Source organism: Phyllobates terribilis, unplaced genomic scaffold, assembly GCF_046119375.1.
Source record: "Phyllobates terribilis strain yellow unplaced genomic scaffold, ASM4611937v1 Scaffold_4__5_contigs__length_816908805, whole genome shotgun sequence".
In the NCBI taxonomy this organism is placed as follows: Eukaryota; Metazoa; Chordata; class Amphibia; order Anura; family Dendrobatidae; genus Phyllobates; species Phyllobates terribilis.
In genome coordinates, this window is record NW_027362764.1 from 98,733,981 (window position 1) to 98,761,967 (window position 27,987).

A 27,987-nucleotide genomic window follows, 5' to 3' on the forward strand; every position below is an offset into this window, starting at 1 on the left:
GGTATTTTAGTAAAATGGATGGTAAAACTGACTATAATAATACCAATAAGTTAGAATGTCAATGCATACCATGGGCCGAAATATTCAAGCATATTGACCCAATTATCTATGTAACCAACCTTATTTTGATGAGCTGTAATTTCTAATTTTCACAACTCCTCAACTGGCGGACATGGTGTATGGGTTATGTCATAGGTATTTCTTCATCTCAAGACCACATGGAAAAAAAGAAGTAACAAAAAGTTCTGTCTAAACATCACTTTAACAGATGTAGCGAAAAAAATTAAGCCAGCGAATCAATAGAAAAGAAACTAATAAATGAATTCTAACTAACAAAACACAGGAAACTCAGTGTGAATGATTTACCATAAATCAGACAGAACCCGATAGGAAGATTTACAAACACATTTAAGCATCTTCTGTTCCTACTAAGTGATTGTTTCTAGTTTGATGCCCCTCTAATGTTCTGAGCCAAGAAGCTTCAATAATAAAGAACCCTTCTGCTTCATTTTCTTGTTGATTGAGACTTGCTTGTAATGGTTTATTCAGCTTTGCAATCAGAAAACCTGGCAATATAATTAGCTGTCTTAAGAAACAAGCTGAGATTTCAGCCGTCAAGTAACTGCTGTCACTGTCAGGTAAGCCGGCATGTTTAAGGAAAATAAATCACCAGCAACTATACCGGGAAGCTGTAGAGAGATTTCCTATTGGGTATTTATGGTTTTACATCGATAAGGATTTCTATCGAGGGATGTTCAGTCTCGGCCAATTTTAGTTTCTGTGCTTTATCTTTTTCCTCTCATTCTTCCAAAAGTCTTGTCTTATTTATTCATGTATGTATGAATTATTATGTATGCAGGATGAGTTGTAGTTTTGAATGACACCATTTATTTTTGCATACAATGTGCTTTGAAGTGGAAAAAATTCTTTAAAAAAAAATATATACAATTCCGCTATTGTTTTTTGGGTTTTGTTTTTACAGTGTTCATTTAGCGGTAAAATAGCCATGCAACATGATTCTCTAGATCAGTACGATTACAGCAATACTAAAGTAAAACTAAAGGGTATTTTTTTTAAGTGAATAAAAAATAGATCTGAAATTTGTATAGAAAATTATTTGGTTTGTCCCGCCATTTTCTGACACCTGTGACTTTATTATTTTTCCATCATTGCAACTGTTTGCTTGTTTTTTATTGGTACTATTTTGGGGAACATATAATATCTTGATTGCTTTTTATTTCATTTTTTTGAATGTGGGCAAATAAAAAATGGCAATTCTGGTGTTTTTATTTGTTTTGCTTTATGGCATATATCATATGGGTTAAGCCATTCCGTAGGTTGATAGATTGGACTTTTGCAGGCATGGTGATACCAAATATGTTTATTTATATGTTTGTTTTTTTTGTTATTTTTACAGTGTTAAAATTGTTTTTTTTTTCATTTTTTTAATATGGCTACAATTTTTTTCACTTTCCACTTTATATTTTGTCATTATATGAAAGTCTTGTTCTATACAGTATACAGCAATACCACAACAGTAGTGCGGTATTTAGTGAAATTGACATTCCTCTATGAAGTCCAACACAGGTGAAGATGGAAGTGCTGGATACCTTACATGCTTCCCAACTTTTACAGATGCAAAAGATGGAGAAACCATGGGGTGCGCTATGCGCACAGAGACAAATTTTGATCACTCCTCTAGCCACACACCAAGTCACACCCATTTACCAGTTCTTTTTATCCTGACAGTAGTAGATGTCAGGGACATTCAGCAGATTGCCCAGGACAGCAGGGCGTAGACCACTTCAGGAAATACTTATTTTTTTAGAAGATTTTTATTCTCCTAAAGTGTTTCCAGAATCAGTTTTGAAAAGTTTTGGAAGAGTTTTTCCTGAAACAATTTTTTGCAGCCTTTTGATTTGACAGTGCCTGGTTTTGAGTGGATTTCCATGGAAATGAATAAAAAGAGTTTTGAAAGCATTAAAGCAATTTCTGAGTTGGACTGGGAAGTGGATCCTCTACTAAAAAACTATTAGTGAACATGGCCTCTAAGGGAACCTCTCATCAGGTTTCCTGTTATTAGACATATGCCAGTGCATTTTGTTCTTCCTAATTTTAATGATCCATGCCGTGCGTAGCGTTGTCGTCTCTGCCTCCTGCCGGGCAGAGACGCCGTTCTCCTCACCACCGCGGTCCCAGTCCAGCGTCCTCCAGCTCCCCTGCTGCTGCTGTTGCGCGGACCTCGCGCAGCTTCCCGGGCACTGAGCTTAGGGCGCGCGCACCCTCCCTCTTACAGGGGCCACGCATGCCGTTCTAAATAGTCCCCGACCTATGGCCGGAGGACCACTCCTATTTAAAGCACCTCCTCCAAAATGGAGGTGCCTGTGCAGGGTTGTTGTTTGTGTGCTAACACTCTCCTCAACCCTCAGATTCCAGTGCCCACCAGTCTGTCTATCAGCCGTGCCCGCTAGGCCTGTCTATCAGCAGTGCCCGCCTGCCTGTCTATCAGTCGTGCCCGCCAGTCTGTCTATCAGCCGTGCCCACCAGCCTGTCTAGCAGCCGTGCCCACCTGCCTGTCTATCTGCCGTGCCCACCAGCCTGTCTATCAGCCGTGCCCGCCTGCCTGTCTATCAGCCGTGCCCGCCAGCCTGTCTACCTGCCGTGCCCTCCTGCTTGCCTACCCGGATCACCCGTCAGGCTACCTGCCATGCTCATCCGCTGTACCTGTCAGCCTCAGCCACCTGACCCGTGGGAGTCGCCTGCTCTCACACAAGGTCAGTCCCAGAGTGGCACCTGGTTCACCTGCCCGGTCCCTCCGTGGTTCACGGAGTTGACTAAGCTGCAGTGTGGCCAGGGTCGGTCCAAGTTGGAACTTAGTTACGCCCCTCTGGTCCCTCCTTGCATCGCAGCACAGAGGTTCCACCACCCGGATCCGTAACACCGTGCACCTACATATCTTGGCATATCTCTTAAAGGTATCATTATTCACTGCTCTCCTGCATGGTACTCAGTGTCATGCTGTCTGATGGGCATGTACAGACCAACTTTGGAGCCTGCAGTGAATTGGTTAACCTGACCATCAATCAAAGTCAGTGGGGGGGTAGGCTAGCGAGTTCACTGCAGGTGCTTAGGTATATGTAGACAAAGCGCCGTGTACCATGCACTAGAGCAGTGAACCAAAATCATTTTTAGAAGCATGGTGCCCAGAATGAATTGTTAGACTCCTAATTAGGAATGACATAATGTGCTGGCAGCAAATGAATAATGGGAAAGCTGATGACAGGCTTTCTTTATAGAGGACCTTTCACTGATTTTTTAATTTGAACTGAGTACCTCCTCCAATTGCCGCTATTCCAATGACTCTGGAACAGTTTTCTTTTTTTTCCATTCCAAAGTTATACCCCTAAATAATAAAAAAGCAAATTTTCTCTTCAACCTTTTAAATTTTATCCTATGATGTTGGAAAATCAAAACACGGCCGCGACCAGAAGTTATGAGATATATATCGTATTGGTATAGGAGAAAATTTACTTCTTTACTATCAGGGACCACTTTAGAATCGAGGGGCACAGACGAAAAAGAAAAACTGTTCCAGAATCATTGGAATAGCAGCACAGCAGCAATTAGTGGAGGTAGTCAGTTTAAATTAAAAAAACTGTGAAAGGTCTACTTTAAGCCTTTATAATGTATCTAGAACAGAAATGTGGCTTAGTGGAAAGGGGGCTTGGCTTACAATGTGCCAAACTGCCCAAAAAATTGCAGCAAATTATTGGCCAAAAGTAAGTCAACCAAGAGCATATCTAACAGGAAAGTATCTAACATCATGTATAGCATAATGTGCCAGATTTGTCACACAGCATAAATCAGTGTGATACATTTGGATAAGATGCTAACCTGGTCTAGTTTAGGACCAGAGGGGACAGCGCATAACACAGGGGTTCTCTCTTTTGTGTTAGTTGTTTTTCTAGTGTGAGTTTATAGGGCTCATTAAGTTACGCAAGTCTACTCTCTATATATAATGCACCGTCATTCCATTTTACACGTGTAATTGTAATTTTAGCTAAACATCTGCGTGACTCACTTTGCCACAAATATTTTGTGGGATCTATTTCAGTACAAAACAGCTATTTAAGATCAAATGGAAATGTAAAGTCAGCATTTAACCTAAGCATTACATACATAAACTTAACAGAACATATCATGGTTAGATGTCTTGAAGTATTTGTTTCTTTGATTCTGTCCTTAAGGTGACTTTATTATACCTTTACTGTACTTTTAGGGAATATGCTGTGTTTTTAGTGGCTTTTTGGGCAAATAGGGAAATACTATGTGCTGAAATATTAAATGTTAATGTATTTTTAAAATCGCAGTTTGTTGTAGATATAGTGTTTTTTTTCAGGCACTTTATGGCATTTTTCTCTCATAGATCTCCATTGGGCAACCCCTTTTCCAAAAATGTTGGGACACTATGTAAAATGTAAAGAAAACAAGAATGCAATAGTTTGGAAATCTCTTATAGCCATATTTTATTCACAAATGGACACAGAACACAGATCAGAAGGTGACAGTTAGACATTTTTCAATTTCATTTGAAAAAAAATCAACTCGTTTAGAAATTGGTATCAGCAACACTTCTCAAAAATTGTTGGGACAGGGTTAACAAAAGGCTGAAAAAGTAAGTGGTGCTAATGAAAATCAACTGGAGGAGCAATTTTCAACTAAGTCACATACAAGGGGGAAAATAAGTGTTTGATGCACTGCCCATTTTGGAAGTTTTCCCACCTACTAAGAATGAAGAGGTCTGTAATTTTTATCGTAGGTACACTTCAACTGTGAGAAACAGAATGTTAAAATAAAATCCAGAAAATCACGTTGTATGATTTTTACATAATTAATTTGCATTTTATTGCATGAAATAAGTATTTTATACAATAGAAAAACAGAATTTAATATTTGGTACAGAAACCTTTATTTGCAATTACAGAGGTCAAACGTTTCCTGTAGTTCCTTACCAAGTTTGCACACACTGCAGCCGGGATTTTGGCCCACTCCTCCATACAGATCGTCTCCAGATCTTTCAGGTTTCGGGGCTGTCTCTGGGCAACATTGAGTTTCAGCTCCCTCAGAGATTTTCTATTGGGTTCAGGTCTAGAGACTGGCTAGGCAACTCCAGGACCTTGAAATGCTTCTTACAGAGCCACTCCTTAGTTTCCCTGGCTGTGTGTTTTGGGTCATTGTCATGCTAGAAGACCTAACCACAACCCATCTTCAATGCTCTTACTGAGGGAAGGAGGTTGTTGGCCAAAATCTCGCGATACATAACCCCATCTATCCCCCCTTCAATATGGTGCAGTTAGCCTGTCCACTTTGCAGAAAAGCACCCCCAAACTATGATGTTTCCCCACCATGCTTCACGGTAGGGACGGTGTTCTTGGGGTTGTACTCGTCATTGCTGAACTTTAAATGGGCCTAGACATGTGCTGTCATAAGCAGAGGGACCTTGCGTGCCCTGCAGGATTTTAATCCATGATGGCGTAGTGTGTTACTAACGGTAATGTTTGAGACTGTGATCCCAGCTCTCTTGAGACGATTGACCAGGTCCTCCAATGTAGTTCTGGGCTGATTCCTGACCTTTCTCAAAATCATCTTTACCCCACGGGGCGAGATCCTGGATGGAGCCCCAAACCGAGGAAGATTGATAGTCATCTTGTGTTTCTTCCATTTTCTAATAATTTTGCTAACACTTGTGGCCTTCTAACCGAGCTGCTTGTCTATTGTCCTGTAGCCCATCCCAGCCTTGTGCAGGTCTACAATTTTGTCCCTGGTGTCCTTAGATGGCACTTTGGTCTTGGTAATGGTGGAGATGTTGAACTGTTATTGATTGAGTGCGTGGACAGGTGTATTTTATACAGGTAATGAGTTCAAACAGGTGCAATTAATACAGGTAATGAGTGCAAAGTAGGAGGGCTTCTTAAGGAAAAACTAACAGGTCAGTGACAGCTTGAATTTTTGCTGGTTGGTAGGTGATCAAATACTTATTTCGTGAAATAAAATGCAATTTAATTATTTAAAAATCATACAATGTGATTTTCTGTTTTTTATTTTAGCAGTTTGTTTCTCACAGTTGAAGCGTAGCTACGATAAAAATTACAGACCTCTCCATTCTTTGAAGGTGGGAAAACTTGCAAAATCAACAATGTATCAAATATTTATTTTCCCCACTGGAACTGTGTAGAAAAAGAGCATGTTAAAGAGGCAGAGTCTCTCAGAAGCAAAGCTGGTTAGAGGTTCACCAATCTGTGAACAACTGCATTTAAAAATTTGGGAAAATTTTCAGAAAAATGTTCCTCCGCGTAAAATTACAAAGACTTTGAATATCCCACCATCTACAGTACATAATATCATCAAAAAATTCAGTTCAGAGAATCTGTAGAAATGTGCACAAGAGACAAACCGATGGTCAATATTGGATGCTGGTGATTTTCGGGCACTCAGGCAGCACTGAATTAAAAACAGGCATGATTCAGTTGTGCAAATCACTGCATGGGCTCATGAATACTTACAGAAATCATTGTCTGTGAACACAGTTGTGCAATCCAAAAATGCAAGTTAAAGCTCTATCATGCAAAGAAGAAGCCAAATATCAACACAATTCTGAAACTTTGCCGTCTTCTCTGGGCACAGTTTAAATGAACAGAAGCAAAATTGAAAACTGCTCAGATGAATCAAAATGTTATTTTTTTCTGGCTGTAGTGTCCTTTGAACTCAAGAACAGAGAGCAAAAATTGAACAATGATGCATCCAGCACTGGAAATCCGGAAAAGTAAAATGTCTATTTAAAAAACATTTTATTGAAAAAAACGATTAAAAAAGCATGATTTTTAAAAATATGGTATGTCAGGGTCAGGGTCATGCTAACCGACGCGTTTCGAACATAAATTGTTCTTAATCTTAGTATGGCATACTGCATTATTGTTTTCTTTACCCTATATACAACATCCCAACATGTTAACCTGTATTATGATTTATGTTGCATTTTTAACATTAGAAATCTTTCAATCACTTGATTTGCAATTGTAATGTTAAAATCACAAGCAAACACATGACACTAAAGTACAATAATTTAAAAAAAGCACCTCGACAAATAAAAAAAAAAAAGTAAAAATGTTGACACTTTTGTTTACTTTTCTTAGATGCAGCAGCCATATCATTCCTAATATACAGACGAGAGGAGTGCTAGCTATAGATCATTATAACTTGTCTATCATCACTGTCAATGATGATCACAAAGATCAAACGGAAGGGTCTTTGGTGGTGTTAATCTCTATAGTTTCCCATCAGATGGGAAAGGAAGAAAGACATACTATGGGCATAATTGCAAGGCAAGTCCTGCTACAGTCATCTATGAGATACATCAGAAGATGTTATCGTTCGGCGTACATTAGCCAAGCTAACCAACAACAGCACAATGCCTGATCAGTAGTGTTGAGCGAACATGCTCGACACTGCTCGGTACTCGCCCGAGCATCACGCTACTCGGGATGTTCGGCGAGCACCGAGCATTTCCGGGTTACTCGGGCGGGAGCTCGGGTCTCCGCCCTGCATGTTTGGCGCTCTTTACAGAGCCAATGAACATGCAGGTATTGCCAGCCAGTCACTGTAATGCTGCAGCCATGTTGGTTGTGGGCATTACAGTGATCGGCTGGCCGCACAGCGTCACCTCGAGTATTTAAAACGGGGCGCCGCCATCTTGGACACAGTCGCTCCGGATTAGACAGTGTAGGGACAGCGCTGCTGATTTAGGGAGAGATATAAACTGCGAAATAGTTAGTGTAGGGTCTGTAAAGGCTGCCAGAACAAACAAACAGTCCTTTTCAGGACTAATATCCATCCCAGATACCAGGCAGGCAGGCTGTATAGGAGACACAGTGGTTATACCAGCAAACGCTGCATTACAGTCCTGTGTGCTCCTGTTGCTGAAATTGCTGGACTTAGCACCAGGTGTCGGGGGCCAGGAAAAATCCTTTTTTTTTTCATCTAAATCCTCCTTTTTTTTTCCTCCTTCACACTGTACAAATACCTGTCTTATTAACCTTTTGGTGTGTCCCCCCCCCTCCCAAAAAAGCGTGTCTCTGATTTTTCAGACACAAATATAACTGTTGAAAATAGTCTGGTGTAGGCTAAAGAAACAGAAGTGTTGTTTTGCACTTCCACGGTTCAAACCTCTGTATTATCCATTTTGGGCCATTTGTATCTAAAAAAAAAAAAACAGTTTGAGTGTGTCGCTCACTGTTCAGCCGCAAATATCTCTATTTAAAAAAGTGTGGTATACCCCAGTAAACAATAACTGTGGTTTTGCCATCCCACGGTAAAAAATCTCTATTATTCAGGTTTTGGTAGTTTTTTCCGTAAAGAAAAACAGTAGTGTCTCCTGACTGTTGTGACACAAAAATATATCTGTTGAAAATAGTCTTGTGTAGGCCCGACATCCCAGTGTGGTTTCGCAGTTCCACGGGTCATATTGCTGTACTATCCAGTTTTGGGCCTTTGGTATCTAAAAAAAAGCAGTTTGAGTGTGTCGCTCACTGTTCAGCCGCAAATATCTCTATTTAAAAAAGTGTGGTATACCCCAGTAAACAATAACTGTGGTTTTGCCATCCCACGGTAAAAAATCTCTATTATTCAGCTTTTGGTAGTTTTTTCCGTAAAGAAAAACAGTAGTGTCTCCTGACTGTTGTGACACAAAAATATATCTGTTGAAAATAGTCTTGTGTAGGCCCGACATCCCAGTGTGGTTTCGCAGTTCCACGGGTCAAATCGCTGTACTATCCAGTTTTGGGCCTTGGGTATCTAAAAAAAAAGCAGTTTGAGTGTGTCGCTCACTGTTCAGCCGCAAATATCTCTATTTAAAAAAGTGTGGTATACCCCAGTAAACAATAACTGTGGTTTTGCCATCCCACGGTAAAAAATCTCTATTATTCAGCTTTTGGTAGTTTTTTCCGTAAAGAAAAACAGTAGTGTCTCCTGACTGTTGTGACACAAAAATATATCTGTTGAAAATAGTCTTGTGTAGGCCCGACATCCCAGTGTGGTGTCGCAGTTCCACGGGTCAAATCGCTGTACTATCCAGTTTTGGGCCTTTGGTATCTAAAAAAAAGCAGTTTGAGTGAGTCGCTCACTGTTCAGCCGCAAATATCTCTATTTAAAAAAGTGTGGTATACCCCAGTAAACAATAACTGTGGTTTTGCCATCCCACGGTAAAAAATCTCTATTATTCAGCTTTTGGTAGTTTTTTCCGTAAAGAAAAACAGCAGTGTCTCCTGACTGTTGTGACACAAAAATATATCTGTTGAAAATAGTCTTGTGTAGGCCCGACATCCCAGTGTGGTTTCGCAGTTCCACGGGTCATATTGCTGTACTATCCAGTTTTGGGCCTTTGGTATCTAAAAAAAAAGCAGTTTGAGTGTGTCGCTCACTGTTCAGCCGCAAATATCTCTATTTAAAAAAGTGTGGTATACCCCTGTAAACAATAACTGTGGTTTTGCCATCCCACGGAAAAAATCTCTATTATTCAGCTTTTGGTAGTTTTTTCCGTAAAGAAAAACAGTAGTGTCTCCTGACTGTTGTGACACAAAAATATATCTGTTGAAAATAGTCTTGTGTAGGCCCGACATCCCAGTGTGGTTTCGCAGTTCCACGGGTCAAATCGCTGTACTATCCAGTTTTGGGCCTTTGGTATCTAAAAAAAAAGCAGTTTGAGTGTGTCGCTCACTGTTCAGCCGCAAATATCTATATTTAAAAAAGTGTGGTACACCCCAGTAAACAATAACTCTGGTTTTGCCATCCCACGGTAAAAAATCTCTATTATTCAGCTTTTGGTAGTTTTTTCCATAAAGAAAAACAGTAGTGTCTCCTGACTGTTGTGACACAAAAATATATCTGTTGAAAATAGTCATGCGTAGGCCCGACATCCCAGTGTGGTGTCGCAGTTTCACGGGTCAAATCGCTGTACTATCCAGTTTTGGGCCTTTGGTATCTAAAAAAAAGCAGTTTGAGTGTGTCGCTCACTGTTCAGCCGCAAATATCTCTATTTAAAAAAGTGTGGTATACCCCAGTAAACAATAACTGTGGTTTTGCCATCCCATGGTAAAAAATCTCTGTTATTCAGCTTTTGGTAGTTTTTTCCGTAAAGAAAAACAGTAGTGTCTCCTGACTGTTGTGACACAAAATTATATCTGTTGAAAATAGTCTTGCATAGGCCCGACATCCCAGTGTGGTGTCGCAGTTCCACGGGTCAAATCGCTGTACTATCCAGTTTTGGGCCTTTGGTATCTAAAGAAAAAGCAGTTTGAGTGTGTCGCTCACTGTTCAGCCGCAAATATCTCTATTTAAAAAACTGTGGTATACCCCAGTAAACAATAACTGTGGTTTTGCCTTCCCACGGTAAAAAATCTCTATTATTCAGCTTTTGGTAGTTTTTTCCGTAAAGAAAAACAGTAGTGTCTCCTGACTGTTGTGACACAAAATTATATCTGTTGAAAATAGTCTTGCATATGCCCGACATCCCAGTGTGGTGTCGCAGTTCCATGGGTCAAATTGCTGTACTATCCAGTTTTGGGCCTTTGGTATCTAAAAAAAAGCAGTTTGAGTGTGTCGCTCACTGTTCAGCCGCAAATATCTCTATTTAAAAAAGTGTGGTATACCCCAGTAAACAATAACTCTGGTTTTGCCATCCCACGGTAAAAAATCTCTATTATTCAACTTTTGGTAGTTTTTTCCGTAAAGAAAAACAGTAGTGTCTCCTGACTGTTGTGACACAAAAATATATCTGTTGAAAATAGTCTTGTGTAGGCCCGACATCCCAGTGTGGTTTCGCAGTTCCACGGGTCAAATCGCTGTACTATCCAGTTTTGGGCCTTTGGTATCTAAAGAAAAAGCAGTTTGAGTGTGTCGCTCACTGTTCAGCCGCAAATATCTCTATTTAAAAAAGTGTGGTATACCCCAGTAAACAATAACTGTGGTTTTGCCATCCCACGGTAAAAAAATCTCTATTATTCAGTTTTTAGTAGTTTTTTCCGTAAAGAAAAACAGTAGTGTCTCCTGACTGTTGTGACACAAAAATATATCTGTTGAAAATAGTCTTGTGTAGGCCCGACATCCCAGTGTGGTTTCGCAGTTCCATGGGTCAAATCGCTGTACTATCCAGTTTTGGGCCTTTGGTATCTAAAAAAAAGCAGTTTGAGTGTGTCGCTCACTGTTCAGCCGCAAATATCTCTATTTAAAAAAGTGTGGTATACCCCAGTAAACAATAACTGTGGTTTTGCCATCCCACGGTAAAAAATCTCTATTATTCAACTTTTGGTAGTTTTTTCCGTAAAGAAAAACAGTAGTGTCTCCTGACTGTTGTGACACAAAAATATATCTGTTGAAAATAGTCTTGTGTAGGCCCGACATCCCAGTGTGGTTTCGCAGTTCCACGGGTCAAATTGCTGTACTATCCAGTTTTGGGCCTTTGGTATCTAAAGAAAAAGCAGTTTGAGTGTGTCGCTCACTGTTCAGCCGCAAATATCTCTATTTAAAAAACTGTGGTATACCCCAGTAAACAATAACTGTGGTTTTGCCATCCCACGGTAAAAAATCTCTATTATTCAGTTTTTGGTAGTTTCTTCCGTAAAGAAAAACAGTAGTGTCTCCTGACTGTTGTGACACAAAAATATATCTGTTGAAAATAGTCTTGTGTAGGCCCGACATCCCAGTGTGGTTTCGCAGTTCCACGGGTCAAATCGCTGTACTATCCAGTTTTGGGCCTTTGGTATCTAAAAAAAAAGCAGTTTGAGTGTGTCGCTCACTGTTCAGCCGCAAATATCTCTATTCAAAAAAGTGTAGTATACCCCAGTAAGCAATAACTGTGGTTTTGCCATCCCACGGTAAAAAATCTCTATTATTCAGCTTTTGGTAGTTTTTTCTGTAAAGAAAAAGAGTAGCGTCTCCTGACTGTTGTGACACAAAAATATATCTGTTGAAAATAGTCTTGTGTAGGCCCGACATCCCAGTGTGGTTTCGCAGTTCCACGGGTCAAATCGCTGTACTATCCAGTTTTGGGCCTTTGGTATCTAAAAAAAAAGCAGTTTGAGTGTGTCGCTCACTGTTCAGCCGCAAATATCTCTATTTAAAAAAGTGTGGTATACCCCAGTAAACAATAACTGTGGTTTTGCCATCCCACGGTAAAAAAATCTCTATTATTCAGCTTTTGGTAGTTTTTTCCGTAAAGAAAAACAGTAGTGTCTCCTGACTGTTGTGACACAAAAATATATCTGTTGAAAATAGTCTTGTGTAGGCCCGACATCCCAGTGTGGTTTCGCAGTTCCATGGGTCAAATCGCTGTACTATCCAATTTTGGGCCTTTGTTATCTAAAAAAAAGCAGTTTGAGTGTGTCGCTCACTGTTCAGCCGCAAATATCTCTATTTAAAAAAGTGTGGTATACCCCAGTAAACAATAACTGTGGTTTTGCCATCCCACGGTAAAAAATCTTTATTATTCAGCTTTTGGTAGTTTTTTCCGTAAAGAAAAACAGTAGTGTCTCCTGACTGTTGTGACACAAAAATATATCTGTTGAAAATAGTCTTGTGTAGGCCCGACATCCCAGTGTGGTTTCGCAGTTCCACGGGTCAAATCGCTGTACTATCCAGTTTTGGGCCTTTGGTATCTAAAGAAAAAGCAGTTTGAGTGTGTCGCTCACTGTTCAGCCGCAAATATCTCTATTTAAAAAAGTGTGGTATACCCCAGTAAACAATAACTGTGGTTTTGCCATCCCACGGTAAAAAATCTCTATTATTCAGTTTTTGGTAGTTTCTTCCGTAAAGAAAAATAGTAGTGTCTCCTGACTGTTGTGACACAAAAATATATCTGTTGAAAATAGTCTTGTGTAGGCCCGACATCCCAGTGTGGTTTCGCAGTTCCACGGGTCAAATCGCTGTACTATCCAGTTTTGGGCCTTTGGTATCTAAAAAAAAAGCAGTTTGAGTGTGTCGCTCACTGTTCAGCCGCAAATATCTCTATTTAAAAAAGTGTGGTATACCCCAGTAAACAATAACTGTGGTTTTGCCATCTCACGGTAAAAAATCTCTATTATTCAGCTTTTGGTAGTTTTTTCCGTAAAGAAAAACAGTAGTGTCTCCTGACTGTTGTGACACAAAAATATATCTGTTGAAAATAGTCTTGTGTAGGTCCGACATCCCAGTGTGGTTTCGCAGTTCCACGGGTCAAATCGCTGTACTATCCAGTTTTGGGCCTTTGGTATCTAAAAAAAAAGCAGTTTGAGTGTGTCGCTCACTGTTCAGCCGCAAATATCTCTATTTAAAAAAGTGTGGTATACCCCAGTAAACAATAACTGTGGTTTTGCCATCTCACGGTAAAAAATCTCTATTATTCAGCTTTTGGTAGTTTTTTCCTTAAAGAAAAACAGTAGTGTCTCCTGACTGTTGTGACACAAAAATATATCTGTTGAAAATAGTCTTGTGTAGGCCCGAAATCCCAGTGTGGTTTCACAGTTCCACGGGTCAAATAGCTGTACTATCCAGTTTTGGGCCTTTGGTATCTAAATAAAAGCAGTTTGAGTGTGTCGCTCACTGTTCAGCCGCAAATATCTCTATTTAAAAAAGTGTGGTATACCCCAGTAAACAATAACTGTGGTTTTGCCATCCCACGGTAAAAAATCTCTATTATTCAGGTTTTGGTAGTTTTTTCCGTAAAGAAAAATAGTAGTGTCTCCTGACTGTTGTGACACAAAAATATATCTGTTGAAAATAGTCTTGTGTAGGCCCGACATCCCAGTGTGGTTTCGCAGTTCCACGGGTCATATTGCTGTACTATCCAGTTTTGGGCCTTTGGTATCTAAAAAAAAGCAGTTTGAGTGTGTCGCTCACTGTTCAGCCGCAAATATCTCTATTTAAAAAAGTGTGGTATACCCCAGTAAACAATAACTGTGGTTTTGCCATCCCACGGTAAAAAATCTCTATTATTCAGCTTTTGGTAGTTTTTTCCGTAAAGAAAAACAGTAGTGTCTCCTGACTGTTGTGACACAAAAATATATCTGTTGAAAATAGTCTTGTGTAGGCCCGACATCCCAGTGTGGTTTCGCAGTTCCACAGGTCAAATCGCTGTACTATCCAGTTTTGGGCCTTTGGTATCTAAAAAAAAAGCAGTTTGAGTGTGTCGCTCACTGTTCAGCCGCAAATATCTCTATTTAAAAAAGTGTGGTATACCCCAGTAAACAATAACTGTGGTTTTGCCATCCCACGGTAAAAAATCTCTATTATTCAGCTTTTGGTAGTTTTTTCTGTAAAGAAAAACAGTAGTGTCTCCTGACTGTTGTGACACAAAAATATATCTGTTGAAAATAGTCTTGTGTAGGCCCGACATCCCAGTGTGGTGTCGCAGTTCCACGGGTCAAATCGCTGTACTATCCAGTTTTGGGCCTTTGGTATCTAAAAAAAAGCAGTTTGAGTGAGTCGCTCACTGTTCAGCCGCAAATATCTCTATTTAAAAAAGTGTGGTATACCCCAGTAAACAATAACTGTGGTTTTGCCATCCCACGGTAAAAAATTTCTATTATTCAGCTTTTGGTAGTTTTTTCCGTAAAGAAAAACAGCAGTGTCTCCTGACTGTTGTGACACAAAAATATATCTGTTGAAAATAGTCTTGTGTAGGCCCGACATCCCAGTGTGGTTTCGCAGTTCCACGGGTCATATTGCTGTACTATCCAGTTTTGGGCCTTTGGTATCTAAAAAAAAAGCAGTTTGAGTGTGTCGCTCACTGTTCAGCCGCAAATATCTCTATTTAAAAAAGTGTGGTATACCCCTGTTAACAATAACTGTGGTTTTGCCATCCCACGGTAAAAAATCTCTATTATTCAGCTTTTGGTAGTTTTTTCCGTAAAGAAAAACAGCAGTGTCTCCTGACTGTTGTGACACAAAAATATATCTGTTGAAAATAGTCTTGTGTAGGCCCGACATCCCAGTGTGGTTTCGCAGTTCCACGGGTCAAATCGCTGTACTATCCAGTTTTGGGCCTTTGGTATCTAAAAAAAAAGCAGTTTGAGTGTGTCGCTCACTGTTCAGCCGCAAATATCTCTATTTAAAAAAGTGTGGTATACCCCAGTAAACAATAACTCTGGTTTTGCCATCCCACGGTAAAAAATCTCTATTATTCAGCTTTTGGTAGTTTTTTCCGTAAAGAAAAACAGTAGTGTCTCCTGACTGTTGTGACACAAAAATATATCTGTTGAAAATAGTCATGCGTAGGCCCGACATCCCAGTGTGGTGTCGCAGTTTCACGGGTCAAATCGCTGTACTATCCAGTTTTGGGCCTTTGGTATCTAAAAAAAAGCAGTTTGAGTGTGTCGCTCACTGTTCAGCCGCAAATATCTCTATTTAAAAAAGTGTGGTATACCCCAGTAAACAATAACTGTGGTTTAGCCATCCCACGGTAAAAAATCTCTGTTATTCAGCTTTTGGTAGTTTTTTCCGTAAAGAAAAACAGTAGTGTCTCCTGACTGTTGTGACACAAAAATATATCTGTTGAAAATAGTCTTGTGTAGGCCCGACATCCCAGTGTGGTTTCGCAGTTCCATGGGTCAAATCGCTGTACTATCCAGTTTTGGGCCTTTGGTATCTAAAAAAAAAGCAGTTTGAGTGTGTCGCTCACTGTTCAGCCGCAAATATCTCTATTTAAAAAAGTGTGGTATACCCCAGTAAACAATAACTGTGGTTTTGCCATTTCACGGTAAAAAATCTCTATTATTCAGCTTTTGGTAGTTTTTTCCGTAAAGAAAAACAGTAGTGTCTCCTGACTGTTGTGACACAAAAATATATCTGTTGAAAATAGTCTTGTGTAGGCCCGAAATCCCAGTGTGGTTTCGCAGTTCCACGGGTCAAATCGCTGTACTATCCAGTTTTGGGCCTTTGGTATCTAAAAAAAAGCAGTTTGAGTGTGTCGCTCACTGTTCAGCCGCAAATATCTCTATTTAAAAAAGTGTGGTATACCCCAGTAAACAATAATTGTGGTTTTGCCATCCCACGGAAAAAAATCTCTATTATTCAGCTTTTGGTAGTTTTTTCCGTAAAGAAAAACAGTAGTGTCTCCTGACTGTTGTGACACAAAAATATATCTGTTGAAAATAGTCTTGTGTAGGCCCGACATCCCAGTGTGGTTTCGCAGTTCCACGGGTCAAATCGCTGTACTATCCAGTTTTGGGCCTTTGGTATCTAAAGAAAAAGCAGTTTGAGTGTGTCGCTCACTGTTCAGCCGCAAATATCTCTATTTAAAAAAGTGTGGTATACCCCAGTAAACAATAACTGTGGTTTTGCCATCCCACGGTAAAAAAATCTCTATTATTCAGATTTTGGTAGTTTTTTCCGTAAAGAAAAACAGTAGTGTCTCCTGACTGTTGTGACACAAAAATATATCTGTTGAAAATAGTCTTGTGTAGGCCCGACATCCCAGTGTGGTTTCGCAGTTCCACGGGTCAAATCGCTGTACTATCCAGTTTTGGGCCTTTGTTATCTAAAAAAAAGCAGTTTGAGTGTGTCGCTCACTGTTCAGCCGCAAATATCTGTATTTAAAAAAGTGTGGTATACCTCAGTAAACAATAACTGTGGTTTTGCCATCCCACAGTAAAAAATCTCTATTATTCAGCTTTTGGTAGTTTTTTCCGTAAAGAAAAACAGTAGTGTCTCCTGACTGTTGTGACACAAAAATATATCTGTTGAAAATAGTCTTGTGTAGGCCCGACATCCCAGTGTGGTTTCGCAGTTCCACGGGTCAAATCGCTGTACTATCCAGTTTTGGGCCTTTGGTATCTAAAGAAAAAGCAGTTTGAGTGTGTCGCTCACTGTTCAGCCGCAAATATCTCTATTTATAAAACTGTGGTATACCCCAGTAAACAATAACTGTGGTTTTGCCATCCCACGGTAAAAAATCTCTATTATTCAGTTTTTGGTTGTTTCTTCCGTAAAGAAAAACAGTAGTGTCTCCTGACTGTTGTGACACAAAAATATATCTGTTGAAAATAGTCTTGTGTAGGCCCGACATCCCAGTGTGGTTTCGCAGTTCCACGGGTCAAATCGCTGTACTATCCAGTTTTGGGCCTTTGGTATCTAAAAAAAAAGCAGTTTGAGTGTGTCGCTCACTGTTCAGCCGCAAATATCTCTATTTAAAAAAGTGTGGTATACCTCAGTAAACAATAACTGTGGTTTTGCCATCCCATGGTAAAAAATCTCTATTATTCAGCTTTTGGTAGTTTTTTCCGTAAAGAAAAACAGTAGTGTCTCCTGACTGTTGTGACACAAAAATATATCTGTTGAAAATAGTCTTGTGTAGGCCCGACATCCCAGTGTGGTTTCGCAGTTCCACGGGTCAAATCGCTGTACTATCCAGTTTTGGGCCTTTGGTATCTAAAAAAAAAGCAGTTTGAGTGTGTCGCTCACTGTTCAGCCGAAAATATCTCTATTTAAAAAAGTGTGGTATACCCCAGTAAACAATAACTGTGGTTTTGCCATCTCACGGTAAAAAATCTCTATTATTCAGCTTTTGGTAGTTTTTTCCTTAAAGAAAAACAGTAGTGTCTCCTGACTGTTGTGACACAAAAATATATCTGTTGAAAATAGTCTTGTGTAGGCCCGACATCCCAGTGTGGTTTCACAGTTCCACGGGTCAAATCGCTGTACTATCCAGTTTTGGGCCTTTGGTATCTAAAAAAAAGCAGTTTGAGTGTGTCGCTCACTGTTCAGCCGCAAATATCTCTATTTAAAAAAGTGTGGTATACCCCAGTAAACAATAACTGTGGTTTTGCCATCCCACGGTAAAAAATCTCTATTATTCAGCTTTTGGTAGTTTTTTCCGTAAAGAAAAACAGTAGTGTCTCCTGACTGTTGTGACACAAAAATGTATCTGTTGAAAATAGTCTTGTGTAGGCCCGACATCCCAGTGTGGTTTCGCAGTTCCACTGGTCAAATCTCTGTACTATCCAGTTTTGGGCCTTTGGTATCTAAAGAAAAAGCAGTTTGAGTGTGTCGCTCACTGTTCAGCCGCAAATATCTCTATTTAAAAAACTGTGGTATACCCCAGTAAACAATAACTGTGGTTTTGCCATCCCACGGTAAAAAATCTCTATTATTCAGCTTTTGGTAGTTTTTTCTGTAAAGAAAAACAGTAGTGTCTCCTGACTGTTGTGACACAAAAATATATCTATTGAAAATAGTCTTGTGTAGGCCCGACATCCCAGTGTGGTTTCGCAGTTCCACGGGTCAAATCGCTGTACTATCCAGTTTTGGGCCTTTGGTATCTAAAAAAAAAGCAGTTGGAGTGTGTCGCTCACTGTTCAGCCGCAAATATCTCTATTTAAAAAAGTGTGGTATACCTCAGTAAACAATAACTGTGGTTTTGCCATCCAACGGTAAAAAATCTCTATTATTCAGCTTTTGGTAGTTTTTTCCGTAAAGAAAAACAGTAGTGTCTCCTGACTGTTGTGACACAAAAATATATCTGTTGAAAATAGTCTTGTGTAGGTCCGACATCCCAGTGTGGTTTCGCAGTTCCACGGGTCAAATCGCTGTACTATCCAGTTTTGAGCCTTTGGTATCTAAAAAAAAAGCAGTTTGAGTGTGTCGCTCACTGTTCAGCCGCAAATATCTCTATATAAAAAAGTGTGGTATACCGCAGTAAACAATAACTGTGGTTTTGCCATCCCACGGTAAAAAATCTCTATTATTCAGCTTTTGGTAGTTTTTTCCGTAAAGAAAAACAGTAGTGTCTCCTGACTGTTGTGACACAAAAATATAGCTGTTGAAAATAGTCTTGTGTAGGCCCGACATCCCAGTGTGGTTTCGCAGTTCCACGGGTCAAATCGCTGTACTATCCAGTTTTGGGCCTTTGTTATCTAAAAAAAAGCAGTTTGAGTGTGTCGCTCACTGTTCAGCCGCAAATATCTGTATTTAAAAAAGTGTGGTATACCTCAGTAAACAATAACTGTGGTTTTGCCATCCCACAGTAAAAAATCTCTATTATTCAGCTTTTGGTAGTTTTCTCCGTAAAGAAAAACAGTAGTGTCTCCTGACTGTTGTGACACAAAAATATATCTGTTGAAAATAGTCTTGTGTAGGCCCGACATCCCAGTGTGGTTTCGCAGTTCCACGGGTCAAATCGCTGTACTATCCAGTTTTGGGCCTTTGGTATCTAAAGAAAAAGCAGTTTGAGTGTGTCGCTCACTGTTCAGCCGCAAATATCTCTATTTAAAAAACTGTGGTATACCCCAGTAAACAATAACTGTGGTTTTGCCATCCCACGGTAAAAAATCTCTATTATTCAGTTTTTGGTAGTTTCTTCCGTAAAGAAAAACAGTAGTGTCTCCTGACTGTTGTGACACAAAAATATATCTGTTGAAAATAGTCTTGTGTAGGCCCCACATCCCAGTGTGGTTTCGCAGTTCCACGGGTCAAATCGCTGTACTATCCAGTTTTGGGCCTTTGGTATCTAAAAAAAAAGCAGTTTGAGTGTGTCGCTCACTGTTCAGCCGCAAATATCTCTATTCAAAAAAGCGTGGTATACCCCAGTAAACAATAACTGTGGTTTTGCCATCCCACGGTAAAAAATCTCTATTATTCAGCTTTTGGTAGTTTTTTCCGTAAAGAAAAAGAGTAGCGTCTCCTGACTGTTGTGACACAAAAATATATCTGTTGAAAATAGTCTTGTGTAGGCCCGACATCCCAGTGTGGTTTCGCAGTTCCACGGGTCAAATCGCTGTACTATCCAGTTTTGGGCCTTTGGTATCTAAAAAAAAAGCAGTTTGAGTGTGTCGCTCACTGTTCAGCCGCAAATATCTCTATTTAAAAAAGTGTGGTATACCCCAGTAAACAATAACTGTGGTTTTGCCATCTCACGGTAAAAAATCTCTATTATTCAGCTTTTGGTAGTTTTTTCCCTAAAGAAAAACAGTAGTGTCTCCTGACTGTTGTGACACAAAAATATATCTGTTGAAAATAGTCTTGTGTAGGCCCGAAATCCCAGTGTGGTTTCGCAGTTCCACGGGTCAAATCGCTGTACTATCCAGTTTTGGGCCTTTGGTATCTAAAGAAAAAGCAGTTTGAGTGTGTCGCTCACTGTTCAGCCGCAAATATCTCTATTTAAAAAAGTGTGGTATACCCCAGTAAACAATAACTGTGGTTTTGCCATCCCACGGTAAAAAAATCTCTATTATTCAGCTTTTGGTAGTTTTTTCCGTAAAGAAAAACAGTAGTGTCTCCTGACTGTTGTGACACAAAAATATATCTGTTGAAAATAGTCTTGTGTAGGCCCGACATCCCAGTGTGGTTTCGCAGTTCCACGGGTCAAATCGCTGTACTATCCAGTTTTGGGGCTTTGGTATCTAAAGAAAAAGCAGTTTGAGTGTGTCGCTCACTGTTCAGCCGCAAATATCTCTATTTAAAAAAGTGTGGTATACCCCAGTAAACAATAACTGTGGTTTTGCCATCCCACGGTAAAAAAATCTCTATTATTCAGCTTTTGGTAGTTTTTTCCGTAAAGAAAAACAGTAGTGTCTCCTGACTGTTGTGACACAAAAATATATCTGTTGAAAATAGTCTTGTGTAGGCCCGACATCCCAGTGTGGTTTCGCAGTTCCACGGGTCAAATCGCTGTACTATCCAGTTTTGGGCCTTTGTTATCTAAAAAAAAGCAGTTTGAGTGTGTCGCTCACTGTTCAGCCGCAAATATCTGTATTTAAAAAAGTGTGGTATACCTCAGTAAACAATAACTGTGGTTTTGCCATCCCACAGTAAAAAATCTCTATTATTCAGCTTTTGGTAGTTTTTTCCGTAAAGAAAAACAGTAGTGTCTCCTGACTGTTGTGACACAAAAATATATCTGTTGAAAATAGTCTTGTGTAGGCCCGACATCCCAGTGTGGTTTCGCAGTTCCACGGGTCAAATCGCTGTACTATCCAGTTTTGGGCCTTTGGTATCTAAAGAAAAAGCAGTTTGAGTGTGTCGCTCACTGTTCAGCCGCAAATATCTCTATTTAAAAAACTGTGGTATACCCCAGTAAACAATAACTGTGGTTTTGCCATCCCACGGTAAAAAATCTCTATTATTCAGTTTTTGGTTGTTTCTTCCGTAAAGAAAAACAGTAGTGTCTCCTGACTGTTGTGACACAAAAATATATCTGTTGAAAATAGTCTTGTGTAGGCCCCACATCCCAGTGTGGTTTCGCAGTTCCACGGGTCAAATCGCTGTACTATCCAGTTTTGAGCCTTTGGTATCTAAAAAAAAAGCAGTTTGAGTGTGTCGCTCACTGTTCAGCCGCAAATATCTCTATTCAAAAAAGTGTGGTATACCCCAGTAAACAATAACTGTGGTTTTACCACCCCACGGTAAAAAATCTCTATTATTCAGCTTTTGGTAGTTTTTTCCGTAAAGAAAAAGAGTAGCGTCTCCTGACTGTTGTGACACAAAAATATATCTGTTGAAAATAGTCTTGTGTAGGCCCGACATCCCAGTGTGGTTTCGCAGTTCCACGGGTCAAATCGCTGTACTATCCAGTTTTGGGCCTTTGGTATCTAAAAAAAAAGCAGTTTGAGTGTGTCGCTCACTGTTCAGCCGCAAATATTTCTATTTAAAAAAGTGTGGTATACCCCAGTAAACAGTAACTGTGGTTTTGCCATCTCACGGTAAAAAATCTCTATTATTCAGCTTTTGGTAGTTTTTTCCCTAAAGAAAAACAGTAGTGTCTCCTGACTGTTGTGACACAAAAATATATCTGTTGAAAATAGTCTTGTGTAGGCCCGAAATCCCAGTGTGGTTTCGCAGTTCCACGGGTCAAATCGCTGTACTATCCAGTTTTGGGCCTTTGGTATCTAAAAAAAAGCAGTTTGAGTGTGTCGCTCACTGTTAAGCCGCAAATATCTCTATTTAAAAAAGTGTGGTATACCCCAGTAAACAATAATTGTGGTTTTGCCATCCCACGGAAAAAAATCTCTATTATTCAGCTTTTGGTAGTTTTTTCCATAAAGAAAACAGTAGTGTCTCCTGACTGTTGTGACACAAAAATATATCTGTTGAAAATAGTCTTGTGTAGGCCCGACATCCCAGTGTGGTTTCGCAGTTCCATGGGTCAAATCGCTGTACTATCCAATTTTGGGCCTTTGGTATCTAAAGAAAAAGCAGTTTGAGTGTGTCGCTCACTGTTCAGCCGCAAATATCTCTATTTAAAAATGTGTGGTATACCCCAGTAAACAATAACTGTGGTTTTGCCATCCCACGGTAAAAAAATCTCTATTGTTCAGCTTTTGGTAGTTTTTTCCGTAAAGAAAAACAGTAGTGTCTCCTGACTGTTGTGACACAAAAATATATCTGTTGAAAATAGTCTTGTGTAGGCCCGACATCCCAGTGTGGTTTCGCAGTTCCACGGGTCAAATCGCTGTACTATCCAGTTTTGGGCCTTTGGTATCTAAAAAAAAAGCAGTTTGAGTGTGTCGCTCACTGTTCAGCCGCAAATATCTCTATTTAAAAAAGTGTGGTATACCTCAGTAAACAATAACTGTGGTTTTGCCATCCCACGGTAAAAAATCTCTATTATTCAGCTTTTGGTAGTTTTTTCCGTAAAGAAAAACAGTAGTGTCTCCTGACTGTTGTGACACAAAAATATATCTGTTGAAAATAGTCTTGTGTAGGCCCGACATCCCAGTGTGGTTTCGCAGTTCCACGGGTCAAATCGCTGTACTATCCAGTTTTGGGCCTTTGGTATCTAAAAAAAAAGCAGTTTGAGTGTGTCGCTCACTGTTCAGCCGCAAATATCTCTATTTAAAAAAGTGTGGTATACCCCAGTAAACAATAACTGTGGTTTTGCCATCTCACGGTAAAAAATCTCTATTATTCAGCTTTTGGTAGTTTTTTCCTTAAAGAAAAACAGTAGTGTCTCCTGACTGTTGTGACACAAAAATATATCTGTTGAAAATAGTCTTGTGTAGGCCCGACATCCCAGTGTGGTTTCACAGTTCCACGGGTCAAATCGCTGTACTATCCAGTTTTGGGCCTTTGGTATCTAAAAAAAAGCAGTTTGAGTGTGTCGCTCACTGTTCAGCCGCAAATATCTCTATTTAAAAAAGTGTGGTATACCCCAGTAAACAATAACTGTGGTTTTGCCATCCCACGGTAAAAAATCTCTATTATTCAGCTTTTGGTAGTTTTTTCCGTAAAGAAAAACAGTAGTGTCTCCTGACTGTTGTGACACAAAAATGTATCTGTTGAAAATAGTCTTGTGTAGGCCCGACATCCCAGTGTGGTTTCGCAGTTCCACTGGTCAAATCTCTGTACTATCCAGTTTTGGGCCTTTGGTATCTAAAGAAAAAGCAGTTTGAGTGTGTCGCTCACTGTTCAGCCGCAAATATCTCTATTTAAAAAACTGTGGTATACCCCAGTAAACAATAACTGTGGTTTTGCCATCCCACGGTAAAAAATCTCTATTATTCAGCTTTTGGTAGTTTTTTCTGTAAAGAAAAACAGTAGTGTCTCCTGACTGTTGTGACACAAAAATATATCTATTGAAAATAGTCTTGTGTAGGCCCGACATCCCAGTGTGGTTTCGCAGTTCCACGGGTCAAATCGCTGTACTATCCAGTTTTGGGCCTTTGGTATCTAAAAAAAAAGCAGTTGGAGTGTGTCGCTCACTGTTCAGCCGCAAATATCTCTATTTAAAAAAGTGTGGTATACCTCAGTAAACAATAACTGTGGTTTTGCCATCCCACGGTAAAAAATCTCTATTATTCAGCTTTTGGTAGTTTTTTCCGTAAAGAAAAACAGTAGTGTCTCCTGACTGTTGTGACACAAAAATATATCTGTTGAAAATAGTCTTGTGTAGGCCCGACATCCCAGTGTGGTTTCGCAGTTCCACGGGTCAAATCGCTGTACTATCCAGTTTTGAGCCTTTGGTATCTAAAAAAAAAGCAGTTTGAGTGTGTCGCTCACTGTTCAGCCGCAAATATCTCTATATAAAAAAGTGTGGTATACCGCAGTAAACAATAACTGTGGTTTTGCCATCCCACGGTAAAAAATCTCTATTATTCAGCTTTTGGTAGTTTTTTCCGTAAAGAAAAACAGTAGTGTCTCCTGACTGTTGTGACACAAAAATATAGCTGTTGAAAATAGTCTTGTGTAGGCCCGACATCCCAGTGTGGTTTCGCAGTTCCACGGGTCAAATCGCTGTACTATCCAGTTTTGGGCCTTTGTTATCTAAAAAAAAGCAGTTTGAGTGTGTCGCTCACTGTTCAGCCGCAAATATCTGTATTTAAAAAAGTGTGGTATACCTCAGTAAACAATAACTGTGGTTTTGCCATCCCACAGTAAAAAATCTCTATTATTCAGCTTTTGGTAGTTTTCTCCGTAAAGAAAAACAGTAGTGTCTCCTGACTGTTGTGACACAAAAATATATCTGTTGAAAATAGTCTTGTGTAGGCCCGACATCCCAGTGTGGTTTCGCAGTTCCACGGGTCAAATCGCTGTACTATCCAGTTTTGGGCCTTTGGTATCTAAAGAAAAAGCAGTTTGAGTGTGTCGCTCACTGTTCAGCCGCAAATATCTCTATTTAAAAAACTGTGGTATACCCCAGTAAACAATAACTGTGGTTTTGCCATCCCACGGTAAAAAATCTCTATTATTCAGTTTTTGGTAGTTTCTTCCGTAAAGAAAAACAGTAGTGTCTCCTGACTGTTGTGACACAAAAATATATCTGTTGAAAATAGTCTTGTGTAGGCCCGACATCCCAGTGTGGTTTCGCAGTTCCACGGGTCAAATCGCTGTACTATCCAGTTTTGGGCCTTTGGTATCTAAAAAAAAAGCAGTTTGAGTGTGTCGCTCACTGTTCAGCCGCAAATATCTCTATTCAAAAAAGCGTGGTATACCCCAGTAAACAATAACTGTGGTTTTGCGATCCCACGGTAAAAAATCTCTATTATTCAGCTTTTGGTAGTTTTTTCCGTAAAGAAAAAGAGTAGCGTCTCCTGACTGTTGTGACACAAAAATATATCTGTTGAAAATAGTCTTGTGTAGGCCCGACATCCCAGTGTGGTTTCGCAGTTCCACGGGTCAAATCGCTGTACTATCCAGTTTTGGGCCTTTGGTATCTAAAAAAAAAGCAGTTTGAGTGTGTCGCTCACTGTTCAGCCGCAAATATCTCTATTTAAAAAAGTGTGGTATACCCCAGTAAACAATAACTGTGGTTTTGCCATCTCACGGTAAAAAATCTCTATTATTCAGCTTTTGGTAGTTTTTTCCCTAAAGAAAAACAGTAGTGTCTCCTGACTGTTGTGACACAAAAATATATCTGTTGAAAATAGTCTTGTGTAGGCCCGAAATCCCAGTGTGGTTTCGCAGTTCCACGGGTCAAATCGCTGTACTATCCAGTTTTGGGCCTTTGGTATCTAAAAAAAAGCAGTTTGAGTGTGTCGCTCACTGTTAAGCCGCAAATATCTCTATTTAAAAAAGTGTGGTATACCCCAGTAAACAATAATTGTGGTTTTGCCATCCCACGGAAAAAAATCTCTATTATTCAGCTTTTGGTAGTTTTTTCCATAAAGAAAACAATAGTGTCTCCTGACTGTTGTGACACAAAAATATATCTGTTGAAAATAGTCTTGTGTAGGCCCGACATCCCAGTGTGGTTTCGCAGTTCCACGGGTCAGATCGCTGTACTATCCAATTTTGGGCCTTTGGTATCTAAAGAAAAAGCAGTTTGAGTGTGTCGCTCACTGTTCAGCCGCAAATATCTCTATTTAAAAATGTGTGGTATACCCCAGTAAACAATAACTGTGGTTTTGCCATCCCACGGTAAAAAAATCTCTATTATTCAGCTTTTGGTAGTTTTTTCCGTAAAGAGAAACAGTAGTGTCTCCTGACTGTTGTGACACAAAAATATATCTGTTGAAAATAGTCTTGTGTAGGCCCGACATCCCAGTGTGGTTTCGCAGTTCCACGGGTCAAATCGCTGTACTATCCAGTTTTGGGCCTTTGGTATCTAAAAAAAAAGCAGTTTGAGTGTGTCGCTCACTGTTCAGCCGCAAATATCTCTATTTAAAAAAGTGTGGTATACCTCAGTAAACAATAACTGTGGTTTTGCCATCCCACGGTAAAAAATCTCTATTATTCAGCTTTTGGTAGTTTTTTCCGTAAAGAAAAACAGTAGTGTCTCCTGACTGTTGTGACACAAAAATATATCTGTTGAAAATAGTCTTGTGTAGGCCCAAAATCCCAGTGTGGTTTCACAGTTCCACGGGTCAAATCGCTGTACTATCCAGTTTTGGGCCTTTGGTATCTAAAAAAAAGCAGTTTGAGTGTGTCGCTCACTGTTCAGCCGCAAATATCTCTATTTAAAAAAGTGTGGTATACCCCAGTAAACAATAACTGTGGTTTTGCCATCCCACGGTAAAAAATCTCTATTATTCAGCTTTTGGTAGTTTTTTCCGTAAAGAAAAACAGTAGTGTCTCCTGACTGTTGTGACACAAAAATGTATCTGTTGAAAATAGTCTTGTGTAGGCCCGACATCCCAGTGTGGTTTCGCAGTTCCACTGGTCAAATCTCTGTACTATCCAGTTTTGGGCCTTTGGTATCTAAAGAAAAAGCAGTTTGAGTGTGTCGCTCACTGTTCAGCTGCAAATATCTCTATTTAAAAAACTGTGGTATACCCCAGTAAACAATAACTGTGGTTTTGTCATCTCACGGTAAAAAATCTCTATTATTCAGCTTTTGGTAGTTTTTTCCTTAAAGAAAAACAGTAGTGTCTCCTGACTGTTGTGACACAAAAATATATCTGTTGAAAATAGTCTTGTGTAGGCCCAAAATCCCAGTGTGGTTTCACAGTTCCACGGGTCAAATCGCTGTACTATCCAGTTTTGGGCCTTTGGTATCTAAAAAAAAGCAGTTTGAGTATGTCGCTCACTGTTCAGCCGCAAATATCTCTATTTAAAAAAGTGTGGTATACCCCAGTAAACAAGAACTGTGGTTTTGCCATCCCACGGTAAAAAATCTCTATTATTCAGCTTTTGGTAGTTTTTTCTGTAAAGAAAAACAGTAGTGTCTCCTGACTGTTGTGACACAAAAATATATCTGTTGAAAATAGTCTTGTGTAGGCCCGACATCCCAGTGTGGTTTCGCAGTTCCACGGGTCAAATCGCTGTACTATCCAGTTTTGAGCCTTTGGTATCTAAAAAAAAAGCAGTTTGAGTGTGTCGCTCACTGTTCAGCCGCAAATATCTCTATATAAAAAAGTGTGGTATACCGCAGTAAACAATAACTGTGGTTTTGCCATCCCACGGTAAAAAATCTCTATTATTCAGCTTTTGGTAGTTTTTTCCGTAAAGAAAAACAGTAGTGTCTCCTGACTGTTGTGACACAAAAATATAGCTGTTGAAAATAGTCTTGTGTAGGCCCGACATCCCAGTGTGGTTTCGCAGTTCCACGGGTCAAATCGCTGTACTATCCAGTTTTGGACCTTTGGTATCTAAAAAAAAAGCAGTTTGAGTGTGTCGCTCACTGTTCAGCCGCAAATATCTCTATTTAAAAAAGTGTGGTATACCCCAGTAAACAATAACTGTGGTTTTCCTCTTCCACGGTTCTAATCTACTGTTTATTACCCTTTTTCCATTGATAGTGCAAGTGTAAGCTATTTTACTTCATTTACAATGGGCAAGGCGCGTGGCAAGGGACGTGGAAGTGGACGTTCTGGTGATGGTTCGTGCAGAGGACGGGGCCGTGGCCAAGGTGAAAATGTGCCACAACCAACAGCCACATCTTCTCGCTCCCACTTCTTGACCGAATTACTAGGGAAGCACAGAATAACACCAGTATTGAGAACTGATCAGTGTGAACAGGTTATTAATTGGATAGCAGATAATACTTCCAGTTACCTGGGCACCACCACCTCCGGTCTGTCTTCCACACGG

General features: G+C 39.8%; 1 long non-coding RNA gene across 1 annotated transcript in view; it reads left to right on the forward strand.

The window, feature by feature from the left end:
* Positions 1-515: 515 nt before the first annotated feature.
* The window catches only part of LOC141264209 (uncharacterized), a 366,151-nt gene continuing 338,679 nt past the window's right edge, over positions 516-27,987 (forward strand). Inside the window, exon 1 of the long non-coding RNA XR_012319830.1 lies at positions 516-638. This is a non-coding gene — a long non-coding RNA (uncharacterized lncRNA). The remainder of the gene's footprint in view (positions 639-27,987) is intronic.